Genomic DNA, 26,460 nt, shown 5'->3' with positions numbered 1-26,460 from the left:
ACCAAATTATTTCTCAGTGACATCCTTACTGCCCAACTGTTAGGACAGTCCCTGGCCCAGTTTTGGCCTGTGTCAGCTAGCAGTCTTTCCAGTGTGGAAGATGGACTGGGCCTGGACTGATTACAAAAGACTGTTTGGATTTGTTCTCCCTGTTTTGGGGTGGTTGGAGTTTAGTGGAAGAATGTGAGCTCTGCCATGTGAGCTGACCTCGTGTGAATGAGCAGTGACGGGTCTGCTTTATCTAAGACAGAAGAGGGCTGCCCAATGTATACAACACAGAAAGGCAAGCACATATCAAACACATGAATACCCATATAGATGGTACATTTCTCAAAGCAAATGTAACGAAATGTCTACTGTGAATATTAATATGTAAATCTAATGAGTCCTAATGCATGCAAGACTCCCAAGAATTATATGATCTTCCTTCAGCTAGGAGACTTGTTTGAATATGGATAGTAAGGTCAGGCCATAAGTGTACAGTAATATATTCTTGTAAGCCTTTACAGCTGCTACTTTTTACTGGTTAATTAATAATATGTTTGATCAATCTGCTCATTATTTGAGCCTTATAAATATATCTTAAATACTGTAACTGACACAAAATTTCCATCCACAAGACACTAACTTTTGGGGGTCATAAGTTGTTATTGTATGGCTTCCTCTTCATATGAACAGAATGGCTATTTGTTGTTTGGGGTTTTGTTTTTTTTTTTTTTTTTTTTTTTTTTACCTAGATGGTAAGGTCATATGGACAGAAGAGCTGTCTCACAATACAGTTAGTGGATGGAGTCAATTCCAGCTCAATAAGAGCATGTAATAACATTGAAAATTAATTAAAAAAAATCCATTGTGTTTAGTGTTTTTGTAGCAAAAGTCATGTTAATTGTGTTTACTGTTTAACTTCAGAAAAATCTTTTGGGGCGTTTCAGAGCCACATTTATCAAGCATACTTTAATCATCTTTCAAAACCTTTTCCTTCTCTCACTGGGGTCTGGTATTTGCAGCTAAGTATATTGTGTGTTAAGTTTATCTATAAATCAGATATTGCTTTCATACAAATTTTATGCCTTACTTTGGTTTCAAATTAAAGTGTAAATCTTACAAAACAATGCAAAATGGGCTTTTTCTAGAACATAGGCTCCTTCACTATTTTTAAAACAGATTTCTCTTCCATTTCCCCGGAGATCTATTTATTTTTGTGTTTTATATTTTTAGGGGATGTATTTTGCTCCCATGAAAGTGAGGAATGAATAACATTGCCTGGAGCCAGGCACAGTGTAGGCAGCAGGTGCTGAGCAACTTTCTTGTACAGGGTTACTACCATACTTTAATCCTCTTTCAGAAATTCTAGCTGTAATTTTTTTCTTTAAAGAGATCATTATTCTATTAAGGTATTTTTATTTTTTTTTCTGATAGTCTGTGTATGAAAACAGCTTGCTATACGTTGAAGGTGCACATTAATTCATACTGTTATCAGGGACCTTAGTGATATTGGGGTCTACTCAATATAATTTTCTGTCTTGATGTTAATAGGAGTTACGCATGTGTTTTCCAAGTGGGAAAACACGTACATTATTTTCAGATATGTGCTTTCTATTACAGCTGTCTTCCATTTGGATTATGCCTTTTAAAATTACCTCTGTATCTGTTTCCATGGCATTCTAGTGAAACCCGTAAACAAAATTTTCTCTTTCTGTTTGCCGAAATAGGATTTACTAGTACTCACAGTTGCTAATGCAGCATACAGGTAGTTGTGGTCCTCGAACACGAACAGGGCAAAATCCAGCTGCATCGATTGGATCCTGTTTGATACTTCGTTTATATTAGCCTAGTAGGCAATACTGAATCATTCAGTGCTGCAAAAGTGCTGAGGCTTACATGAGGGTACTCAGGATTCAGAATCGTGGAAGGAAACTATTGGAACTCTCCACCTGAAATTAAGATTTAAGTCAGCATAGCAGCTTAGTGGATATCATATAATTAAATTAGAAAATGATATATTAATTACAAAAAGTTGAAGAAACACAAAAGGCTTTAAAATCAGGTTGAACGGAAGAAGATTACCAGCAGCCATGGTCTGCAAATATTCTATAACAGGGCTCAGTTTCTCATCCCTGAACTCTTCTGTACTAAATATTTGAGTAACTCCTCATTATTGTGCCTGCCTGTGGAAGCATGTGATCCATACTGAAATTCTCCCAGCTTCCTCTGGCCACACTGGTTGAAGCAATGCTGTGTCACATGAAACTATTCCACTCCCTTTTTTATACAATCAGATTTGAGTTCTAAGGTGATAAAACATCTTTTTGCTTTTGGGAGATGTACATACAGTACTCCTCTTAATAACAGATATTCAAGCCTGAGTTATGCCCTTTGGATTTAAATGGGAAAGTTCCCCCTGTATTCAGGATAGAATTTGACCATATTGCTTGCAAAATCCTGCATATCAAAAGTAGATTGTTCTCCAGAGACTGTGAATTTTAATGTTTGTTTTGAATGTGGTTACGCGAAAATGGCTCCGAGCTCTGCAACATTTTGTGAGTTTGATTCTTGACTCTGGAACAAATCACTGCCAAGTGCTCTTGAAGTAGAGAGTGTGTCAAACACAGATCAACGTTTTTGACCTGTATTCTCTTGCCCTGTGGGGTAAGATCTTTAAATGCAGTCAGCATCAAGGTTCAGCTCAGTGTTACTGATGTAAATGGAGTATATCACTGTCATCAAAGCACTCTATGTGGACACAGATGTTCTGGTGTTGACATATTCTTCTCTTTTGAAGTAAGGCCAAACATTTCCAGTAATGAGCTACTTAAAAAGGGGAAGCAGTATGCTGAAGGATAAGGAAGAAACAGATTTCATGGTAAAGAAAAACATTATTTTTTAAAAAAGAAAAAACCAAAAGGATAAATTCTGATTAAAATGAAACCTACTTTCCCCATACACGGTAATGGGTTTACTATATATTCTTTCCCAGAGGGATAGAGGAAAAATAAAAAAGAACTAAGTAGGTTAAGTTCTGAGTCCCTCTACCCATTTTTTTTCTGTGCTTTTTTTGTGGAGTTGCGATGTTGACACTGAATAGTATGGGGTTGTGTCAGTTGCATCAGTTAAATTTCACTGCAATGAATCATAGCTCATAGGTAGAAATGCAGCATTGTGTCACACGGTGTTACATCAGTTGCACTTCATAGTAAATTGGACAAGATGAAACTCCAGATTTTATTTCAAGCCAGTGGAATGTGCTGCATGTGATCACTTAGCATTTTTGCTTAAAATTAGCTGGTTGTTCAGGAGTATTACACCAAGATTTTAGAGAATTGGTGTTTTTTCTCAATAAAACCTACTACAAATTTAACAAAATTAATTGCTATAATAGAGACCTCTTCTGTTTTGCCTGGGTCTTTGTCTCACTTGTGGAGGTGAAGAATTTGAAGGGAGATGGATCGGAGGAAATTGTAATAGTCTGTAATAACGTAATTGTCATTTTCTTTGCTGCTTCATTTAAGTGCAACCTAATTTTGTTGCAGTTTCTTAATCATGATTTCATACTAAAAGCTCTGTCCTTGGAAGGTATTCATAAAGTGTAGCATGTGGGCATACCAGTGGAAGACCATTTCAGTACATATAGTGAACTATTACATCGATTGCATGAAGTTTTACAAGTTTCTCAAAGTGAAATAGAAGAGTGAGTTGTTCGAGAGGCAGCAGATTTTCCAAATGATGAAGTGAGCAAATATTCCCTTTGGGCAGAGAACAGCTATAACTCTTGATTATTCAGTGTGAGCATTGCCTCATTGGGGACATTAGTTTTTCAAATTGTGCTAATCTTTTAAAAGTAACAACTGGCCACTCATCACCTTAGGTATTTCAGCAAGATCATGTGCAAAACTCTAATTAGTATTTATAGAACAGCAACTCCTCCCAGTAGAATAGTAGCGGTAGCTGGCAAATATCTGGTTGACACCTGTTAAGTCTTCAGACATCCATTGTATTTTATTCTGCATTTCAAATGAGCAGAGAGCAGTAGGTGAAGTCCCCATAATTAAGGGATAAAGGATAATAAATAACATGGTTCTTGAGTGGATGAACACAAGGTTAAAGGCTGTTCTGCAGTTGTGATGCTGTATTTCAGGAATTGTTTGTTGGTAAGTAATAATGCTAGCTAAAATATTATGGAGCCTTCAGCATATGAGAGAGGATTTATGTCTAGACTTACATGTGTTTTGTTTATAATGTCAGATTTCAAACTGCTTCTTGGCAAAGCAGCTACTTTCTTCCCTGTCTTTTATCTCACTCAGCATTGTTGGCTTTTAACTGGATAGCTGTCTTCCCCAGCAAGCACTCCACTACCTCTGTTGCTATAACATCTACTGTTAAATACTCACAACACATTGCTTCTGAAGCGTTTTTCTTTTCCAGTAAACCTGGGAGTACAGAAAAACTTCTAGGTAATTAATTCAAGTTTGAATCTATATGTATCTTGGTAAATATTGTCATGATGAGGAATTTTGGTAGACATCGAGAGAAGCAATGCAAGTTTTATGAACAATACTCCCATATGTTCCATTCATCAGAAGGGGACAAGGCTGAGAAAATCTGAATTTTGAGCAGCTAAAATGTGTTGATTCTTGCCAAGTTTCTTTAACATTTGTGTCTACAATGCAGTGTTACAATCACTACCATGTCTACCAGGCTGCATTATACATTCAGAGACTTTCAGCAGCATTTTTAGTATGTATTTATATATCTTTAGCCATAAGATAAGCTGTTTGTGAAATGAGCTGTCATTTGTGGTGAAACAGTTTGAGAATAAGGCATTAAATATATATATAGCTTGCTAATCTGAAAGACTAGAATTGCTTACTATAAAATATATAGCGGGCTAGGGTTAGTGATAACATCACCTGAATATAGGTAAAGAAGATGAACAAGCTGTTAGCATTACCCGATTCCTTCCTTGGCCTATTTTACAACTTTGGGTATTCTGTGAAGTTTCTTCCTTTGCCAGTTCTATAATATAATGTGTGCTTGTTCTTGCTTTCCTGAGGGATCTGGTGAGAATGCTTTTGGAGGTTCAGAAATATTTCCCGTGGCACAGGTGTGCGTCAATGCAGCCTTTGCCGGGTGCAGATCTGGCACCTCACAGCTGCTCTCTCCCTTGTGCTGCCATAACTCTGCACAGGATCACCAGACAGGGAGCTGGCCCAGGTTAAAAGGAAACTTTCAAGGAAGAGAAAGAGGATTTAGTCTTGGTTTGGTTCATCACGTAGATCCAAAACAAGCTGCATGGGTCCGACTGGAGGAGCAGTGAGGGAGGTAGCAATACGTGGCTGGAGCAGGGGCAAGGGAATGAGGGTAGTGGCTGCTAGGAAAATGTCTAGAGAATTATCTGTGGAACCATAGCCTCCATTTCAATAACTTGTAGCATTTTATTTGGAGAAAACAGAGAAAAAGACACTGCAATACTGACCTTTTAAAATCCCACATTGAGTGATACGCAGACGTAGTTTTGCCTTGGTCTTACTATAGCTCTTTGGAAGAAAATAAGATGCTTTTAGACAGTTTTGAGGTTGGCATGTATCTGAAAGTAAAGTAACTGCTTCTGAAGTTAGTCCCTGGGTAAATTAATGTTTATGTGAATATCTTGACATTACAAAAGAAACAGACCTAACTACTCTACAAAGCCATAAAAGAAATGCACACTCTTCCCCTTTCCCAGTCCAGCAAAGGCAGTTATTCCTGGGAATATAGAGTGGGTTACGCATCATTCTTATCAGCAACAGCTTTTGTGGAAATAGAGGAGAGGTTATATTGTGCTGACAGAAAGTGTGAATCAGATCCCAAAACTTACGTGCTTATTGTGCAAAATAAATGGGATTAGTTTGTGGCAAGAAAGTAAATAAGTTAAATTTTATTGACTGGTTACTTTACTGGAAATCAAAAATGCATAGAATTATGTTGCGGAAAAATGAATAACAAGGAAATTAAATTAAAATAAAGGCAGGCAAATGAATTTTAGGAAGAAAGAGAAAATAATGAAGAAGCTCCAAGGGACTGCTAAGGCATCATTTAAAAACCCTAGCTCTTTTATATATGTGTGTGTGTGTTTCCTCATCATTTATCTGACTGATCTCCTATAAATCAATTTATTTAGATTACAGCAGAGCCAAAAGGCCCCAGCCAGGATCAAGACTCATTGTGCTTAGTGCTGTGGAAACATATAAACAGAAAAGTCCTTTTCCAAAGTTGTGAAAATTTTATGATTGATTTCAGTAAGAGCAAAGTTAGGCCAATACAGAGCACTTCCAAAAATTCCATCCTTAAAGATTTATTCCAAGCAGTAACTGTTTAAAAAATGACATACTGCTTACATAACAGTCTAAATATTTGATGGTTATAGTATTTACATCTAAAACACCAGAGGCTATGTGCTTTAATACCTCAATCTGTTTCCCATATACTCTGTCAACATGAGTTCCTTGCATTGATTGAGGGCGCTCTGTGATCCCTAAGGTTGTATTCATGAAAGGTTACCCTTGGTACTACTTTATTCATGGAAGGTTTGAAGCATATAGGAAACAAATGGGTCTATTCCTGCTAGGTGCGTTTTTGGCATCTATAAATACTTAATTACTGGGGTGCTGATGAGAACTTCAAAATCTTAAAAAGGTGCAGTTGCCTGAAAATAGTTCCCCCATCACCAGTGCAAATCACGATGAATTTTGCAGTTGGGAGGTTTTGTGGCAGTTTAAAACAACTGAATTGTAGGTTTTTCCCACTACAGTCCATGGTATTGAGTTTAATGGCTGCAAAATATGACCAGAGCTGTGCATTGCATCTCATACTGAAACAGGTCATTCTCTTTCCTCAGGTGATGGGCATTTGGTGGAACTGATTGCATGAAAAGTGTTCACAGAATTGGGTCCCTAACCTTGGCAGGTTTAAAAAAAAGTACATAAAATTGAGGCTTTTTCCCCCAAAATGAGTCTGTAAGTTAGACAAATATGGGCAGCACTGAACTCAAAGCAGAGTCAAACTACCAAGAGGACATTGCAGCTTTTCATTGCAATTTTGTACTTTGAACTAATGGAGCGAAGCAGAATGAAAATCACCTCTGTTAAGAATGGCATTTATCAGCCGTAAGTACTTAGTAGTAAGAGCCCTACACAGACAAAGCTGAGTGTCACCAAGAAATGTGCTTGAAAATCAGACTGTTAACACAAGACTACACAAATAAGAGCCAAAAACTGTAATCAGAAAATGCAACATCTCTTTAAGAATGTTTTAATGGTCTGAAGAGTGCTAGCCAAGTTGAATTTAACAAGATGTAATAACCTGTGACATAACATAATTGAGAATGCACCAGGATGCAGCACCGTCAGGTTAAATTTTGGCTTTCATTCACTTAGCCTTGCAACTTTAAAGACCTTTCAACATATATTTTTAAAAATACATAGTACTGCTTAAATTTACATATGACATAAAAGCATAGGATGTGCAATTTATCAGAAATACAATTCTAAGTAAAGTTAGGGCTGAAATATCCAGCCTAATATTTTGAAATGTTTGTTTGAATCATTAACAACAAATCTTTCATTCATTTGCTGTGAAGAACCAATATTTAGTGCAGAGGAAAAGGTAATGGGAACTATTCATTCCGAACTTCTGATAAAAGTGAGATGGTTACCAGGCACCTGCCTTATACTTGAAGTGCCATGGTAAAAGCCAAAGCAATGAGTTCAATTTCTCTTTTAATAGAACATAAAATAGAAGACAAAAACATTTTGCTGTACTGTGGAAATTGAGAATTGTAGAGAAAATGAGCAATAAATAAGTATGGCAGGTGATAATGCAGGAACGGAACATTAAAATGATAGGTGCTGTATCTTGAACTTTGTCTCATGGGATTCGACAGCTGCATATAAACCCAAAATACAAAAACCTAATTTTTATGCTGTGGTTACTAGGGTTAAGTTATGAATTAACTTCTGTATGATGTGTCACCAGTTTGAGAGAATTAAAATTTGATTATAATAGAATAGAGATAAGATCTTTCCTGCATCTGTAGACGCTGAGGCAGTGGCTAAAGTTTTCTTTCAACCACTCCAAGTAGGATTATTGAATTCTAGCTTGAAAGTGAAACTTTGTCTTCCTGCTTCTCTATATTAAGCATCTCCGAGATTGAAAACCTAGCAAGAGCTCTCCTAGTGTGATTAGAAAGTATCCAGTATTTTTTGGCAGCAAATACTAATTCCGATCTTTCTGTCTAGTACTGCTCAGGCAGCACAAGGATAACCGGCTGTCAGATGCTTTGGGTAATGGAAAGGTGAGGCTCTGGGCTCTCGGTGGAAAGCTGTCGGCTTTGCTGACAGTTCCCTACCTCTGGAAAATGAGAGCGGTGCCGGGAAGTGGAAGGGCTGTGCTGGGCGAGTGGGCTGGGAGATGCTGGTTCTTTGCTGGAATAACCTCCCTTGGGAAACTGTGAGCCGTTAGTGTAGGTTTAAACAATATGGTGCCTTCATTGCTGCTCTCAGACAGTCAGCTTTCTCTGTGCATGTCCTCTCTGCCACTTAATAGATCTGTTGGTGGAATTCAAGGCTGGTATTTATCTGCCCAGAGTCTCGGGACGTTGGGCAGCCAGGCTGCAGAGTCTCTCCAGTACCTGTAATGGAGACCCCGTGTCAGGGACTCATCCACAGCATGGTTATGCAGATAGGCTGCAGGTGAGCTGTGCAGCTGAAGTGCAGGTGTCCAGCCTCAGGGCACTAAATGTAGTGCTACAGGTGTGTATGTAGTTGAAAAAAAGACTTGTGGGTTTGTCCCTCTCTCACACAACAGACGGGAGGCTCTGAGGCAGGAGGGGAGCTCTGTTGTACTGACTGGTAAGGGTTTTTTACAGCTCCTAAACTGCAATAGCCTGTGAGTTATTTAACTCATTTCATCTTTTAACTGCGAGGCCTGCATGGCAATTATTAAAAACGATGACAAAGACATAAAATATTTATTTCAGCTGGACTGTTTTGTTTAAAGCAAGAAGGCCTGTGTGGGCCTAGGCTGGGGGGGGCCTGGCTGTGGCGGGGCTGGCCCCAGGGGCCAGCTTCCCTCAGATGCCGCCTGTTCCCGCCTTGTCCTGCTTGGACTCTGCCTTGTGCAATTTTGCTGCCTTATTTCCCTCATTTTTTCCATTCTGTGCTCTTGTACAGCCAGCCCTCCTCAATGCTTCCAAGCCTGGAGATAAAATGGCGGGTGCTGGTGATGAGAGGGCCTATAATTAGCTGGTGTGCCCTGTCCCTGCCGAGGTGCCTGCAGGTGTGTAAACAGGTTATGGGTATTTGTTCAGGTGCCATCTGCCCGCAAACAGTGTGGCCGAGGGAATTGTGTCATGAGAAGCACAGTAATGGAAAAAAAGTGCCCTATCAGCAACTTGAGAATTAGATTTTTTTTTTTATTAGGGACTAGTTGTAAATTTATTAGGGAATTGCACTGGGTAGCTGGACTTGCAGTGAAATGATTTCAAATGGCAAAATTAGTGACTTCCAAAACTGGGAACGGCTATCAAGTTTGAGGAAGGAAATTGGTTTTGTTAGCTTTTTGTTTGAGGACTTCACCATTGTTCAGCCTTTTTTCAGGTGCTGTTGTAAAAAATGCTGTATTCATTCCATGAAGAATGTTGCAAAGTAGTTTATTGGAAATGTGTGATACCCTTCAGCAAATTTATAGGAAAGGCCATTGCAGCTCAAGATAAAAAGAGATTCAACTTGAAAGGATAGATTCACCATAGAAAGAAATAGAGGAATATCCAAGTTAAAATAATTTACCATGCCTTTTAATATTTGATAAAATCCCCTCCTAATATTTTTCTCAGTGTAGTTCAAAAGCACCGGTACCTCATAGCTTTGAGACCAGCAGTGATATAATAATTTAGCTTTGATAAGGAAAGAATTTTTCCCCATCTGCTACTCTACTGGATAGTTTAATGCTCTTATGGTTGTCTTTTAAATGTCATTCAGTCAATGAAGGAGAGTCATGCAGCATAGGTATGTTTGTGTGTAACTTTTTTTTATTACACATAATGCTCTGGGCTCTCCTGAGGGACTGTCAACTGTGCTGGGGGTGCTTGTGGAAGGGATTGTGGTGCAAATCCTGCTTGGAAAGTGTTTGGCTTATTTGGGTTATGTGAACTTGAGGAATGACTCGGCAAGGGGAAAAGTGCAGCTCCTGTAGTGAAAAGCAAAGTAAGTCAAGCTAAGCAGGGAAGGACACAAAATCACTGGGTGTTAACCCTTGCAGGCAAAAGTCTGATATTTCCTCTAAAAGCAGGAAAAAAGGGGAAATGCTGTTTATATGCCTGGTGAAATGAAGGGGGAGTTGATTTAGGTAAGAATCATGGATATAAATACAGCTTTCTGTATAAGTAAAAAAAAAAAAAAGAGCCCTGTGTTTTAGTGCTGTATGTAATGCTCCTTGAGCATGCGTGGTTATGTGAACTGTTACATTTTCTGTCTGAAAAGCACATAGGCTTGAAAACCAGTAAATTACATGCAATCTTAGCCTTTAATCATGTACTGAGAATGATCACCTGGAGGAAATTTCCACTGGTGTACAGCTGCAAACTAAAGAGTCTTACTTGGCGCACAGGAACAAGGTGAGAAAAAGTATGAGGCATCAGTTACACAGAAGAAAACATGAGCAGCTCTTCTTTTGAAACTGTTTAACAGATATAACTGCTTTCCTGCCATTATGTCTGAGTAAGCATGGGTCCGGATATTTGTATCTAGGTCTGAAAGGTAACACAAAACTGCAGGTCTGCTGGTAAAGAAGCCAGGTGCAAAGGGTAGAGTGCATGTCAATATTCAAAAGATGGTGTTAAAGCAGTGTGTAGGAGTCAGAGTCGTTCTTCTTTTCTATTTCTGTAACTATGGGATCTACTGAGAGTTCTTCTTTCAGACTTACTCTAAAGTATTGTCCCCTCCTCAATGTGAGATACTCGTATATCAGAAGCTAGCATCTGTGATCTGTGTGGCTGTGTTCTTTGGCAAGAGACGCACAGCACAGTGAAAATGACCAGAGCATTCTAGATCTGTCATTTCTAATACTCATCAACCTGTGTCTGTGTGCTATGAAAGTATAGAAACCAATAACCTAGATGAATCATAAATGTCTGGGGTATGTGTGTGCATATATGTTTGTGTGTGGGATGCTTCTTCAGTTTTTCTTTTATTTTGGCAAAGAATTCCAAGTTTACACTAAGAGGCCGGGCTTCAAAAACATATCTGAATAAAGGACATGAAAGAGTGGATAAAAATGGAGAGAAAATAGTAGCCCGAAGTGAAATCTGTGACTAACTCTGTGTCTGAGGCCTCTGGATACTAAAATTACAGAAGGAAATAAATTACATGTTGGCTGAATGTTTTTCTTCCACTCGTAGAGCAATAGAAACCAGGATGTTTTCTATATAAAGTAACAACGAACTTAACTGGGTTCAAGCACAGAAAACTGTATTTTAGTTCTAAAAAGTCTCTTATCTTGCTGCATAATAGAGCATAGCATTTACATTCACAGTACTGCCACTGTGTGGTTTCCCCTGAAATTCTGCAGGTACACTCAAGACACTCAAAGAGCCTGTACATGTGGGGAGGAGAGTGATGGCAGTGAAAATTGCATGAATGCATCTCAAAAGACTTACTCTTTTGTCATATTTTTGGTTTTAGTTTTGGTTTGTCTTTCTTGAAGGAGGGATTTCATGCTTACAAAGTTTCTTCTCTCCAAATATATGTTTTCAGCGCAACCTCAAATTTCAATACCTTAATATTTACAGTTGAAACTGAAAGTCTTTACTTTTTGTTTCCAAAGTTGGTATGCAACTTCAGGTTCAAAACACTCTTGTTATTAGTGTTGCTTTTTAAGGTTTTAGTTCTTTGAAAGTACGGTGCAATGAAATAAAGATATATATCCACTGACAGAATCTTGCACTAACATAAGTAAAGGCTGTTTATAGCTATATAATTTAACATGTAATTAATAAAAGCTATTTCTCTTGAAGCCATGAAAAATGTGGATTAAGGGTTTAGAAAACATTCTGGTAAGTGAAGCTGAGATACTTTATAGCAGACGCACAAGTGGTATATATATATATTCACAGACAACATTTATAAGTATCTCTAATACATTCTGCCTGACAGCATGCGCCACGTACATGAGAAGTTAATGGCCATTAATGCCTCAATAAAAGCTATTTATTGGAATATTTTTTGAAGATTCACCTTTAAGTACAGATATTTGATATTTTGAATTCTACTTTTGAAATGCATTTCTGTAATCCCTTCTTACGGTGGTATCCAGGCATTGTTGTTTTGTGTGTATAAAACAAAAACAACCACCCACCCCTCTGCCATGCCCCCAAAAAACAAAACAAAACAAAAAAACCAAAGCAACCCAAACACACAAACCAAAAACAAACCCCAAAACAATTTAAAATGTCACAAACCCCTCTGGCACTTAGTAACACAATACAGTTATTGAAGTCAAGCTTAAAAAAAAAATTAAAAATACGTTAAATCAACTTTAGTAAAATATGGTATCATTTTTGCTGTACTAGTGATAAATGAGTCTCAAACTTCTAGAGTTATTGAACAGTACTGATTTTTGACCTCCCCATTCTGCAGGACTGTGCTGGATATCTTCCATCTTAGTTTCAAACTAAAGACCTGTGTTTTTGAAATGATAGTATTTAGAGAGATAGTTAATTGGTAATTATTTTTTTCCCCATTATATAAAACTGAAAAATGGTGAAATAAAAATGTCTCAAATTTTTGTAGCATGTCTAAATGTAGCTAGGTAGACCAGAGTCAGAGAATCTAGGAACTACTAACAACTGCTGCACTTTTGATGGTGTTTGACTTCTACTCCTGTTTCATGATGTGTTTCCTTGAATGTGAGATAAGAACTTCAGAAAACAGTGCCTTGAAAACAAGTACGGTATATTACAGACATGAAAACACTGCAGCACTCAGAAGCTGAAGTTATGTGTTCAGTTGCACAATAATAATGAGCTAATTGTGAAGTTTTATTTAGCTAAGAAAACTTCTATAAGAAATAAAGGAAGGAAAAAAAAAATGCTGCTTCAAATGATGTTACCACCCTTGGATTGCACAACAGGGCTGAGCCTGTGAAACCGCTTCCCAGTCAAATATCTAGTAGCTGCCTAGGACACGTATACAGTTGAAAACAATTGCCTTGAGTGGATGAAATGAAAGTCAACTGAGGTAGGAGGGTTTTAAAAGTAACGAGACCTTCAAAGGTATTGAAGAGTTAGGGTAATGTGGTTTGGTTTTTTGTGGGGCATAGAGTGTGAGAAGTCTAGCTTCAGGAATTCAGCCAGCTCAGCCAAGGTGCTTATAATGTTTTGGCGTCTTCTGCTCCAAGTCCTATCCTAAGATAGAAATATAATGCTTAACTAGTGTTTTATTATCGCATTTTACAGGAGGAGAGATAAAGGCAAAGGATAATAGATTTTTTTTTTTCTCAAGGTCATTGTAAGGATCAGCTTTGGAGCAAACTGAGAGTTTTTTCATTCTGTTTCCTTCTCAGTTCAGTGATCTGAAGGCAACAAAAATCTACTAAATCTACTACATTTTACTGTTACACTATTACCTTAAAATTTCATCCAATATATACCCTGGCTGTAAGTAGGTCCTACTTGCTTGGGATATTTACTTATTTTGTTGGTTTTGTTTTTTTCGCCAAAGATTTATTTTTTAAACTCCTTGAGAAAGCTTGAAAGTCTCCAGGCCTTCCGAGTGCAGACAATTGTTTGCTTTGTTTCAGAAGCATATTACTGCTTCTAGCAGGATTTAGCACACCTTTTTAATTATAAGGGAATACTTATATTCACTTATTCGAATTTGAGAGCTAGAATTTGCCTCTCACAATGTTTATATAGAAATTATCTGCTGCCAGATAACTGAAAAATCACCCTTCTGTTACAGCAGAATACTTGCGTGGCTGTTTTTTTTGTTGTTGTTGTGTTATAAAGCTGTCTATAAATATACACAGACACTCCAAACAAAGCAACAAAAAGGCTTCCCATAAGCTCCAGCACAATTAAACTCGGCGCTCCCTTCTAAATAAACCATGTGCTGGGTCAGTAGAGCCCACAAGAAGGCAGCCTTTTTAGACCCACTGTTTGCATGACTTTGTGCTATGGACCGTCTGCCCAGGTTTGGAGGCTTGTCTCAGTGCTAACTGCCTAGAAAAGCTGCACATCATGTTTGATTTAGCTTTCAGAAATTTTTCAACTAAGTTTGAACCACAGAAATGAAGGTTTGTAACACAAAGGTTGTCATACCCTTTGTTGAAATGGTGCCCCTGTAATGTGGCATATTAAATATTTAACATAGTTTGCAGCAGATAAAAAGCAATTTTGTTTAATTTTTCCTAAATATTAATGCTATCATGTACCTTAATCCTTTCATTATAATAAAAATTTGTTCAAGCTCATTCTTATTAAACATTTTCTAATTTATAAGGATATGGATGTTTTGCTTCTGATCCTAATAAGTAATAAGGCCAAAATGCCACTGTAAAGAAAAAGGATGAGAGCTGGGAGTCTTCACTGATATATAGGGAAGAACTACAGGCTAGAAAAATAACTTTATTTTTTTACCCAAGGACATCAAAGACAATGCCTATCTCGCAAGTAACCCAGCTCAAAGTTTTGGGTCAGTTGTCAAGGAATGAGATGAAATACCTGCAAAACACTCAGTGAAATGACCTGGAAAAGAATTTATAAAGAGGTTGCCATTCATTTCTGAGCGAGAACCATTCTTCCATCTGTATCTCTGAACTGCAGGAAAAAAAGAAGCAGTTTCCTGGGTTGGAATTAGTTTCAAATAAACTTTTCTCTGCATCCTAGAACAAAAACGTAGTTGGCAATTATTTATAATGCTAATTAAAGACTTGTTTCTCCAAACACTTACAGTTAATAGGGTTACTGGAGGCAGTAAGCCCTTGACAGAATAGCAAATGTTTCCTATAAGCCATCCATCTACATCCAAAGACAGCAGCAAGGTATGCCACTCATATGAATGTTAACAATGAAAAAAAAAAACACTTTAGGGCAATATTGTTTAGAATTTGAATGTAGTTAGGCAATATTATACGCGGTCCAAGTATATTGCTGTGGCTCCACTAATTGTGGTAAAAATGCAGCTGGCAACAATGGTGGGTCTGGCCCATTTTTGTACTGGGTATAAAGTCTCTGGTTTATTTTAAAAAGTCTTTGTTTACTCTCTTTTTCCTTCTTTCTCTCATCTAATTCTAATTTCCATGCACAGAAAGAAAGAAAATACACATGTTTGCTTTAAAACTATATTTTTATTATTATGCAGCTTTTCTTTCCTCATGGAATGACTGTTTTAAATTTCCAATGTCCACAGCCCTTCAGTTGCACAGAAAAAATATTGCTAATTTGCTTGCATACAAATAACTTTATTGCAGTTGTGGTAGATGTGCTTTTTTAAAAACAAAATAGTTTCTTTTAAATATTAAGTTGATTAAAACAGTCTTTGCATAATTCTTAGGCCTGCTGAATCCCATGTTAGTTGGTTTTTCTGAGCCAATATAACTCTTATGTGGAATAATTATATAGATATTTCTGTTGAGAAAACGAAGAATGAACTTGCAATATAAAGAACTGAGTATAGTAGCTGTGGGGATTGTGAATACAATAGGTCAGTACTTGCTTTTGTGTCAGTGTAAATCTGGAGAAGCCTTTGGATTTAGCTGGAGTTATTTTAGATTTACCTCACTGTAAGGTAGGCTACTTACCTCTCCTTCATTATATTATAGGATATTGTGGTCTCCATCCAGCGAAGCACTTGTTTAATCTTGAAAATGTGAGTAGTTTACTGAAGTCAAAGTTGAGCACAAATTTAAGTGCCTTGCTGGATACAGTCGTCTTCTCTTAAATGCCAGCAAGGCACAGGTAGTCATCAACTGTATATCCTACTTGCTTCTAATCCAAATAACTGTATCCCAAATATCCCCTGTCTAGATGAGATCAGCACCCGCGTGAACAGCAGCTGTCTGAGGTCAATCTAAAGGCAGAAAGAGGTAGGATTGTAGGTAAAGTCAAACGCTCCAAGAATGGAGTGTTTTAGAAGATGCTCCTGGAAAATCCTGATAGCGTGTAGAAAACCCTCCATTCACTTTCTTCCTTCACTGAACGGTTAGAAGACTGTACTCTCTTCTCTGGTTACATACCTGCCAAGGAATGTTGTTGGTACAGTTACAAGCTTCATTTTGTCTGTACCAGCTACTGAAGATACTATTGTGCTCCTTTCCTTCTGTTGTCAGAAAATACAATGAAATTCTAGGCTTAATCTTACAGGCCAAACAGCACTGATACTGGTTGCAAAAGTTGCCATGTATCTTGGCCTAAGATAATAAACAGAGATGTTCTTTTGCAATTGTCAAAGTGACGATTCTCAAATCCTGTGGTCATAAGTAGCAAAGCTCAAGCTGATAGAAGACGGTTTCTCAGCAGGGTTTGGTGGTTTTGATCTCTTCTACTGGAACGGATTAGAAGAGTGAGGAATCTTACTGTCCTCCATAAAGAAATGGAGAGCTTCTTTCTGCAACTGTGGTGAAAACCAGTAAAAACTAAGAGGAGAGAAAGAGCAGAAAGTGGAAAGAAGATGTAGGAGAAGCTTTAGGAGAAAGAAGAAAATATCCTAACAAATCATCAGTCCTAAAAGAAGCATGATGCAAATCAGAAAGCTTGTCTTTGTGAAATTGCATATTTCATCAATAAGTTCCATAGCAGTCTCTTATGACGGATAGCCAAATTCTGAAAACAAGAGGGAGATTATCTTTTTCCTAGTTCTGACTAAAAGAACAACTACTATTTCCTTCATCTAAATGAAAATGCAAAGAACAACTTGCATTACCTATAGATGAGGTTTATGGAGGTAGTTAACTAGTGTCAAAGATACTAAAGAACTCCTCAGTCATGCCTGTGGCTTTGAAATAATATATTAACAAACTGATGTAATGAGACAACCCCAGAAATCCCATGCTGGATTTCTTTTTTATTGTAAGTACTTGAAGTAAAAAATGTTGGCGAGAAGATATATTAGCCTGAATGGTCTTGCAAGGGAAGTGGTAGATGCCTCACTATGTAGAGGACTTGTTGAAACACTGCAGAGTGGGATGTAAGGAGGATTCCTACAAGGACAATGAGAGAGACTCCCACAGCTTTAACCTTTGTCCACATGTAATTTCTCTCCAGCCATTTAGCTTTATGCTGCTGTGAATATAGGAGGTTTTCATCCTAGTCTGGACCTCTGTACAGCAGAATGTGTATGCCTTGAAAGATGCTACTAAGGACTTTAGGAAGATTATTCATTTACTTAAGGTCATACACTACACACTGCTTAAACGCTCTGCTAGGTCAGTGACAAAGATGTGTACTTTTTGTCTGTAAGTGTAGGAGATGATTAGCCATGATAATTAGCTTACTTTTTAGTCAAATTAAAAGGGGATGACTTCAGGTAGCAACTGCAAATAGTCCTGTGGGCTATGTTGGAAGAAGTCTTCTGCCATTTCATATCAACAAAGCTCAGTGTACATCTCGATGAAATCAATGAATGTTTTAGCCAACCTTTCAGTGAGTGTAAAATTCCCCAAATAAGGGCTGCAATATAAATGCTGTTGCTTTTGCAGTGCTAGAATATTCTAGAATATTTTTAAAGAAGAAAGAGGGAAGGACCATGTTATGTGTAGCACAAAAAAGACAGGCAAACGAACAGAAATGCAACCTATTAATAGAATAGTGAAACTGAAGATTTGAGTCTAAAGCTGAAATGAAGACTATTTGGGGTTTTTTTAGTGGTCTAACTAAATAATTATGGTGTATGCTTATCTACGGCATTAATAGATGAACCTCTGTACCAGAAATTGAATCTGGTAAATCTCAGTGGCTTCTCAGTTGTCAGAATATACCTGGCAAGCTTAAAGGAGAAAAATGGTAGTAAAGGGGAAGAAATAAGTTGACATTAATGTTACATGCCCACATACTAACTTGACTTTAAGTAGATATGGAAATTTAGGCCTAAAATATCTCTCAATATAATTAGAGAAGGGAGATGTTTATTGTTTTTCAAATAAAAATGATTCTTTAGGTTGATGAAGAGTTATAAAATATGACTGTAGCCTGCATATAATGTAATCATAAATTTCACAAACGTTTCAATGGTACGGTAGAATGTCTTATATGCATGCCTTTCTTCACAAACATCAAGTTTAAAGGAATTTTTCTTGAACCTGTAAAGATCTCTTGAGTCACAGAAAAAGAGATAGTTACAAAACCCACAGGTCTGTACACGAAAAAAAATTGAAGTTCTATTTTAAGTATTACTTTCATATCAAAAACTTTGCACTCGTAATTGTCAATCATGTAGTTTCCCATTGTGAAGAAATAATAGGTTAAAATCTAGCCATTCTTTTTTTTTAAGGGATACCAAATTGAGTTTTATAATGAGAAAATAATACAAATTATTTCCTCCAAGAATTAAACAGTGTAAACTGCACAACAAAATTACCATAAGCAACAGTTAAATCCTGAATTGTGCTTGAAATATCTGCATTTTCCAGCTTCCTACAGTCTTTTCTTTAAACACTTTGAGCTATGCTAATGCCCACTGCATATAACTTGAAACCTGCAGAAGGATTATAGTTGATGCAAGCTGATGCGCTGTTGATGATCTCAGTTTGCAAGCTGTTTAATGTTAAAAGTTCCACTGAAACTGTCAGTAGAAAGTCTATGAATAATTTCAAAGACCCTCCCAAGCTTATCTGTTCTCTTGCTTCCAGCGTGCTGCTTTTAGTAATGAAACTAGCAGACTTGTAGTTGCTACTTGGCTAGTGGAAAAGTGACTTGGAAGCAGTTTCACCACAGCTGTGTAAGATTGAGACATGCTTCTCTTTTCACTGCTGGAACACCTACCACTCATCCCTAGTAGTGGTGAGACTCATGCTTCAACAGATAGTGATGGAAAAAGTGTTCTGTGTGTATGGGTGAATGCTGCATGGTCCCCAGATTTTGATCTCATTGAAGAAATACAATTCTTCTTTCTGGAGCCTAGTTGACATGCGTGGTTGCTGCATCCTGCAGGGTGTTATTTGGGTGTGCTTCTATGTATGTATGCATGCATATGTATGCAGTTTTTAAAAAATATGCTGATTCTTTGTGGAGCATGTAAAAGACTAAAGTAATTCACTAACTACCTCTTTGTATAACCTTTTTAGTACTAAAAGCATATGTGGAATTGGACTTTCTGCTTTATTCAAACATCATTTCGTTGGATAGTTTATTCCCTATTTCAAATTGAAAGGCATTTCTTAGCAGAAAGATTCTGTGATGGCAGTGGTCATCCCAGACTTTAACCTTATCTTATGAAAGTTTTGAAATACTAGTTGATCTCCTAAGATATTTGCCAGTATCTTGGAAAAATCCTTATGCTTTTAATAATCTGGTCTCATCTAAACTCAAACTAGATGATAGGTTTGTTCTAGTCTTGATGCCAGTCTAGCAAGAAACAAGTGTGTGGTGTTGAGGATTATTTCCCATAAACACCCATTACTTATCTGAAGTTCAAATCTGTTTGTTTTCTTTTTCTTTTTTTTTTTTCTTCTAGGAAAAGGAATGATACCTAGCAAAGGTGGTTATTGTGAAGAGTTACTTGTTAAATTACTCTTAGCTTGTTGGGAAATGTCTCTGTGATTGGAAAACTTCAAATAAGAAAAAAGACAAAAGCATACATGGGCAAGTATTTTAGCAAGCTTTTGGGGATTTTAGCTAATACTTCAGTAACAAAGAAACAAAAAGAAGAATCTGTAGTTCTCAGTGTGCAGAATTCCCTTTGGCTTAAAGGAGTTAGATATACAAGCAGAAATTAAGCATCTAAATAAGCTTAATAGGAGCAATACTCGCTATTGAGATGGACTGTTTTCTTTTTAGTAAAAGGGGGGTGGAATAAAAGGTGATCTACTGTTGTAGTGTCTTTACTTCTGGTATACTATGGTACCATGGCAACATCAGAATTAGACACAGAAAATGGGGCAAGCAGCCCAGTAGAACATAATGAAGAGTACACAAACAATGTGTTACAGGGAATCTACAGAAGAAATTATTAACAAGCAAATATAGCAGGGTTCCGGGGAGAAAGTGGGAACACTGTAGAGCTCTTCTGGGAACAGCTGGAGTATGGGATTTGTAGGTAGGAAATGCAGAAACCATTGAAGGAAGAATATATTATCTAGGTGGGTAAGAGGAGCGGAAACATTAAACTCTGCCACTGCAGAGGGGTAAGTGACACTTCTAGGTTGGGAAGAGTTAGAGACCAGTTAGCTCTTGGAATCCACGAAAGCTGCAATTTTTTCTAGATATAGAGAAACTATAATTCACTACTGCTGTGCCTGTATGTTCAATCAACAGTGTCCTAATTAGGCCCTTTCAGTTATTTTTGTGTCTGTCTGAAAGAAGAACGTAGGTCTCCTGTGTTGTAAGAGTTGTTTAGGGTAATCAGCTGTCCAGATTTACTCTGCAGTCCTAACAGAAGATAGAGGCAGTTACTCACTAGCGTTGTTTGCACTGCAGAAATGCATAGGTACCTTGGTTTTGACAGGCTGCAATTATGAGGGATAAAATTACAGTATAGTGAATATATGATTTCAAATCAAAATATCTGATGATCATCATGTCTCAGATCAATATTCATGTCTCAGACTTCAGCAGTTGCATATTATAAACCTATCACGGGAAATGAAATTAATGTAAAATCATAGGCATGGTTGCATATGAGACATTAAATAATGTACATCATAGCAGACTGTTGTATTTTCATTTTTTGACTGCTTTTGTTTCTCACAGGAGGTGTTTATGTGCCTTGTTTCAAAGGGGTTTTGTACACATTGCAAATTTACTACAACGATGTTGTTGATTTTTGTTCCCCAGCTGTTATGGGTAGCATGGGTAATCTTTGTACCACCTGTGCAGCCGGAGGTCCTTACTTCAGCTGATTGCAGATTACAGGTTTGGATGTTATCAAATTAACCTTATGAACTGCTTTGGTTATTCTCAAATCAACCTTATGACCTGCATGTCAAAATTGTTGCAGCTGAACGTGTATGAGCATGTGAGTATTAAGGTGTTGGGAATGATATCCTACTATTTAATCTCAAAAATAGCCTGGAAGACATTGCTTATGAAATTGATTGATCCCTCTGGTGTGAGGGAATGATAAGGTTGTGAGACACAGACAGCATAAAAAAATGTTTTGTGCATGACAAATATGTTAAGCTTAATACCCACTCTTACACTGTGATAATTGTATTGCTGGTATGACAGCACTCCCAATGCAGGGCTGGATTTGGTTCTACAGTCGATTAATCTCATTATCAATCATTGCATTCTTTGCTTCAATCTTCTTTGCCAAGGTCTCCCAAGCTTCTAGGACTTGTTTAGAGACAGGGTTCAAGGAGACTTGCCAGCAGTGGATAAAGATTGAGACAGGGATTACTTGAGGGAACTCGACCCATTCAGGGCCACAGGAGCAGATGGGCAGCATCCAAGGTGCTCAGAGAGCTGGTTGATGTCTGACAGAAGCCACTGTCCATTGCCTTTGAAAGATCATGAAAACTGGAGGAGGTTCTTAATAGCTGGGGAAAGACTAATGTTGTACCCATCTTCAAAAATGGCTAGGAGGTCTACATAGGGAAGCAGGGGCCAGCTGAGCTCACTTTGGGCCCTGGGAAAATCATGGAGCAGGTGCTCTTGGAAGATATTTCTGGGCATGTGATGGGGAAGGCATTTGGATGCTTAACCAACCTGATTGCCTTCTATGATAAGATAAAGGGATTTGGGGATGATAGGGAAAGTGGTTAGTTACTTCAACTTTAACAAGGTTTTTGAATACGGTCTTTGATATTATTTCTGTAAATTAAGATGCTTTGGTCTGAGTGGGTGGGCAATTAGACAATCTTGAGAAATCACCTCAGGTATCTGAATGTAGAACAGACTCCCAAAGTATCTAAGGGAATTCAGTTAATAGTTTCCAGAGAATGATTCCAAATTCTTCACAATGTTTTCAAGTGATAAAGTCAGCTACTCTTTGTAAGGCGTACTCTTTCTAAGGCTGTACTTGAATTTTATTTGTTAGGATGGCCACACAATTTCATTTTTACACATAGTATTCAAGCCAACAGAAGACAATGAAGAGCATGCATTAAAACTACAGTAATTGCATTTATTTAATAGTAACATTTTAACATTAAAACTCCTACTTATCGTCTCTCTTTTTAAATAAATAATTACTATTTTTGTTGTTCATTTATGGTAATACACACTGTAGGCCAGGAGGTCATCAGACACTGAAAATGACAGTCTCTTTGTTCATGAGGAAATTCAGGGCTGTGGTTGAGGCTCTACTATGCTCCTTTGTTACTCTCAACAGCATATTTTTCAATATACTAGCATTATACTGTAAGGGTAATTATATATTAAAATACTATGCAATATATTAATATATTAAAGATTGAACCAAACTAGATTCTTAACGGGTGCTTGGGTGGTGACCTTTTGTCCTCATTATATAGCCTTCTATGCCTTCCCGAGATTTCTTTCTTAGTCTCGTTAGGGAATTGTGTGGTTAAACACAGCACAAAAGTCAGAAAATTGTTCTGTCTGTAGTAGTGAGAGCGTATGGATGTATAGTCATAAAAAAGAAAAAGACAGTAACACCTTTTGTTACTGCTTTGCTTTTAATTGACTTTGTTGATAGGTGACTGGGTTGTGAGCTGGGAGGTCCAGAGGACTTAGGGGAGAAGGAAGCCTTCTTCAAAGCTGGAGCGTGTGCTCTCCTCCTGAAGGAAGTGGGCAGCGGCCAGCTGAGAAGATGCCGAGCACTGTTGTCTATTCAGATTTCCTCCTTTCCTCTAGAATAGCTCATTGAATATCTAGAGATACACTTTCTGCTCAGGCTTTCGGCCACATCAGTCTGTTGCAACCAGTTGCTTCTGATAAAATGCATTGCTTGGGGATGAGGATGCAGTCAGTCAAGGACCAAAACAGCTCCTTTCTCACCTTTTCCTGGAATTTATGGGTGCAGTGCATCACTAAATGGCAGCAGCTATGCAGTTAGTGCTCTCTCTCCTCTAAAGCTGACATACCAGCACATTTACGTAACATTCTACAGCACGCAGAACTTTTGTAAGGGCTTAGAAGCAACGTAGTCAAGCAGGTGTGGATGTGGGAATTTGTAAACTTGTGTTTACTTTTTCTTTCTGTTTTTCCCTCATAATTATCAGAGCTCTGGTGATGAGAAAAAACTCAGAACTACTTTACTGTGTTAAACAGGGCTGCATTTTTGCCTTAAAAATAGTTGTACTTGAGTAACAGAGAATATAATAGTAAGCGCAATTTGACCTGGCTTAAGACAATACTTCCTGGGGAGTTGTACTAAAAGCGGTTTCATATAAATGAAGATGTGTGTGCATCCAGTTAGAAAATAACTGTTTGGTAACTGATGTCACATACTAGGTGAATAAAATATCCTGACTTGCTGGACTCAAAAAAAAAAAAAAAAAAAAAAAAAAAAAAAAAAACCAAAATTGGTGAACATTATACTCTCTTACCATAAAAGGCAAAAGCAGGGGAATAAAACCATGAGAAGAGCGGGCAGTGATTTTTAGAGTCCAGCAGAGATTACACTGGAACTGTATTGAAATGTGTGTGTGTGCTGAGTCATTGATGGAGGAGCTGATGAACAACTACTCTTGCCCACTTCAGGGGCTGCTTCAGCCACTGCCAGAGTCCTCCCCAGCCCTGGGGTTGTCTGTCATTCAAGCCACCAAGCCCTGCTCTGCTCACTCTGCTCGTGGTTCACAGCTGCTCAGTGCAGCCTGTGGAATCGGTACCTGACAAGTGCAAACATCCATGCTCAGATGGCAGGGCCTGGGGATATTACGGGAGATTGTATCCTCGTTACATAAAACTGTATTTCTTTTTGCACATAGCCAACATTGTTTCTTAGCTTTCTGTCAGTTTGTTTTTTGACTACATTCATTACGTTGCTACAGATTTTGGTCTAGTGTGTATTGTCTGTGTGTTGAGTTTAAGTTTGGATGGATTTTGAGATGCTTCAGCATGAAAGATCCAGCATGAATATAAACTTAAAATGAAAAGCTGCACGAATATAAGATGTTACAATATTATAAATGAATTATGTTTAAACAGACCAAGAGAAAAGCTGCAATACAGCCAGAGCATATGGCATATGAAAATGCAATCCCTATATCTGTATTTGTATGTGAGCTGTTGCAATTTGATTTTTTTTCTTTTTCCTTTTTTTAAATTGCATTAGCAATTCCAGATAGACACTTAGTCTCCAAAAGAAGGGCTCTTGACATTAAGTGTACTGAAAGGTCATTGAACAGTCATAGCTTTCTTTTAATTTTAAATGCATTTACCCAAGAAAACTCAGCACTGATGCAACATCTGCTTTTCTAAAGGACTCTGTCTTCTAGCCGAGCTGACTGAGGTTTACAGAGGCCAATTGAAATGTCTAAGGTCACCCAGAGTGTCAGAGAGTAAGGGGTGGGTATCTGGAAAACATACTGAATAAGAAACCTATTTTTCCCAGAAGTTACAGGATTCTCCTTTAAACTTCTAGGTAAATACCAATATCATTCAGAAAAAAAAATAAAAATAGGAATGTTAAAGATGGTGACTCCTGCTGTGTTGATTACTATTGATACTGTGAGTTATTTGTAGAGGGTTCTAAAAATTCCTGTCTAGAAAAATGAGCAAGTTACATATCGCAAAACCAACAAATACTTTTAAGGCAGAAGACTGTGAGATAGTGTGTGGCAACAATGCAGTAAACTGCTTTTTCAAATTTGTTTCTTAATACTTTTTCAGTGATTGACTTCGGTTAAATTACACTGTCTAAACTAGCTGATGAGCACACTTATAAAATCATAGCTATTTTAGGAATGAAAGATCCTTTACCCCTTCATTCAGCAGTGAAGTAGTATGCGGTGACGACTGTGATTAGCAGAATACATGCATTCTCACAAGGAAAAAAATGTTATGTTGAGGATGAAGTACAATTTTTAGCTTTGGGAATCTATACAAAAATGTTTTCAATGTTGTAGTGATATCTTTCACTTTCATGGATTTTAAGCTTTCAACTGTAAAATTTTATAAGGTTTCACCGAGTGTGGCAAATACTACCGTAACTAAAATGAAGAAAATACAGGTGATTGTTTTAGATTAGTGTTTTGCAAAATTAAGTTCTGCTGAGGAAATTCATAGTCTGTGCACTACTGTTGTGGTAAAGAACTCTGTAGAATTGCTATGGATTAAAAGAGATTAACAGATGATGAATTTAATTCTGCATACTGTAGATGCCTCAATCTTCTATTGACGTGTAAGTTTGATATGTACAAGTTTAAGTTATAAGATGCAGTCTTGACAATTAAAAAATGATTTTAAAGGTTGCCAAGGGTGAACACAAGGAACTACCCTCCAGGTAGTACAGTTGCATGGCTATCTTTTCACCTTCATTGCTGCCAAAAAAAAAAAAAGCACTACTATACTCTGATACCAAAATAAGAATGCACAGAGGGTATATTTGTAAGGTCATATGGAAAGAGAAAACATGAAGACGAATTCATGGGAAGCACTGGTATGCTTCTATTATTACAGCATAGCAAAGAATGATCAAAAGAAATGTGACCTTTTCTGAAGGTGACTGATTCATTCATTGCTGGCTTTAACTTATTCTGCCAATTTCCTGATGTTTCATTTGCTGTTCGATTCCCCCAAAGACTTAATTCATCAGAGAAAATAGAATGGCTTTTAGGAATCTTGTGATTTTTATTTTAATTTTTTTTTTCCTGGGAAATTTATGTTAGCCTACAACCCTGGGTGCTAGGGTACTGGGGGGGGGGGAAAAAAAAACATTATGTCCCAGAAGGATTCTAATATTATTTTGTGGGATATTTTACAATCTTGTTAAACATTGGAGTTCTGCTCTGTGTTGCTTCTGTCCAGTAAAAGGTCTGGCTCAAATATTTTTCTTCTACTTTCGCACTGCATGTATGTGTTTGAAAAATGGTTTTGCATAAGTAAAATACAAACTGATCAATCATACAAACAAGACAAAACTCCCACAGAGCACATGGGGGAAAAGAACAAAGATTATTTTTGTCTGTCTAGTTAGAATTTTGCATATGCTTGAATATATCTGACAGGTTGCTTGTGCCTTTTAGAAGATGAAAAAAAGATAAATATATACATATAAGGAGAGAGAGAAGGAAAGAGGTGCTGATGAGTACAATACAGTGTTGATTTCCATATATTTGGGGTGCTGACAATTCACAAGTGGCAAAGCA

At 37.5% G+C, this 26,460-nt stretch overlaps 1 protein-coding gene across 4 annotated transcripts in view; it reads left to right on the top strand.

Moving 5' to 3' along the window:
- The window catches only part of LOC141747155 (BEN domain-containing protein 5), a 969,363-nt gene that overhangs the window by 244,117 nt on the left and 698,786 nt on the right, over positions 1-26,460 (top strand). The window lies entirely within an intron of this gene.

Source organism: Larus michahellis, chromosome 8 (genome assembly GCF_964199755.1).
Source record: "Larus michahellis chromosome 8, bLarMic1.1, whole genome shotgun sequence".
NCBI lineage: Eukaryota > Metazoa > Chordata > Aves > Charadriiformes > Laridae > Larus > Larus michahellis.
This window is presented reverse-complemented; position numbering and strand designations above follow the sequence as displayed.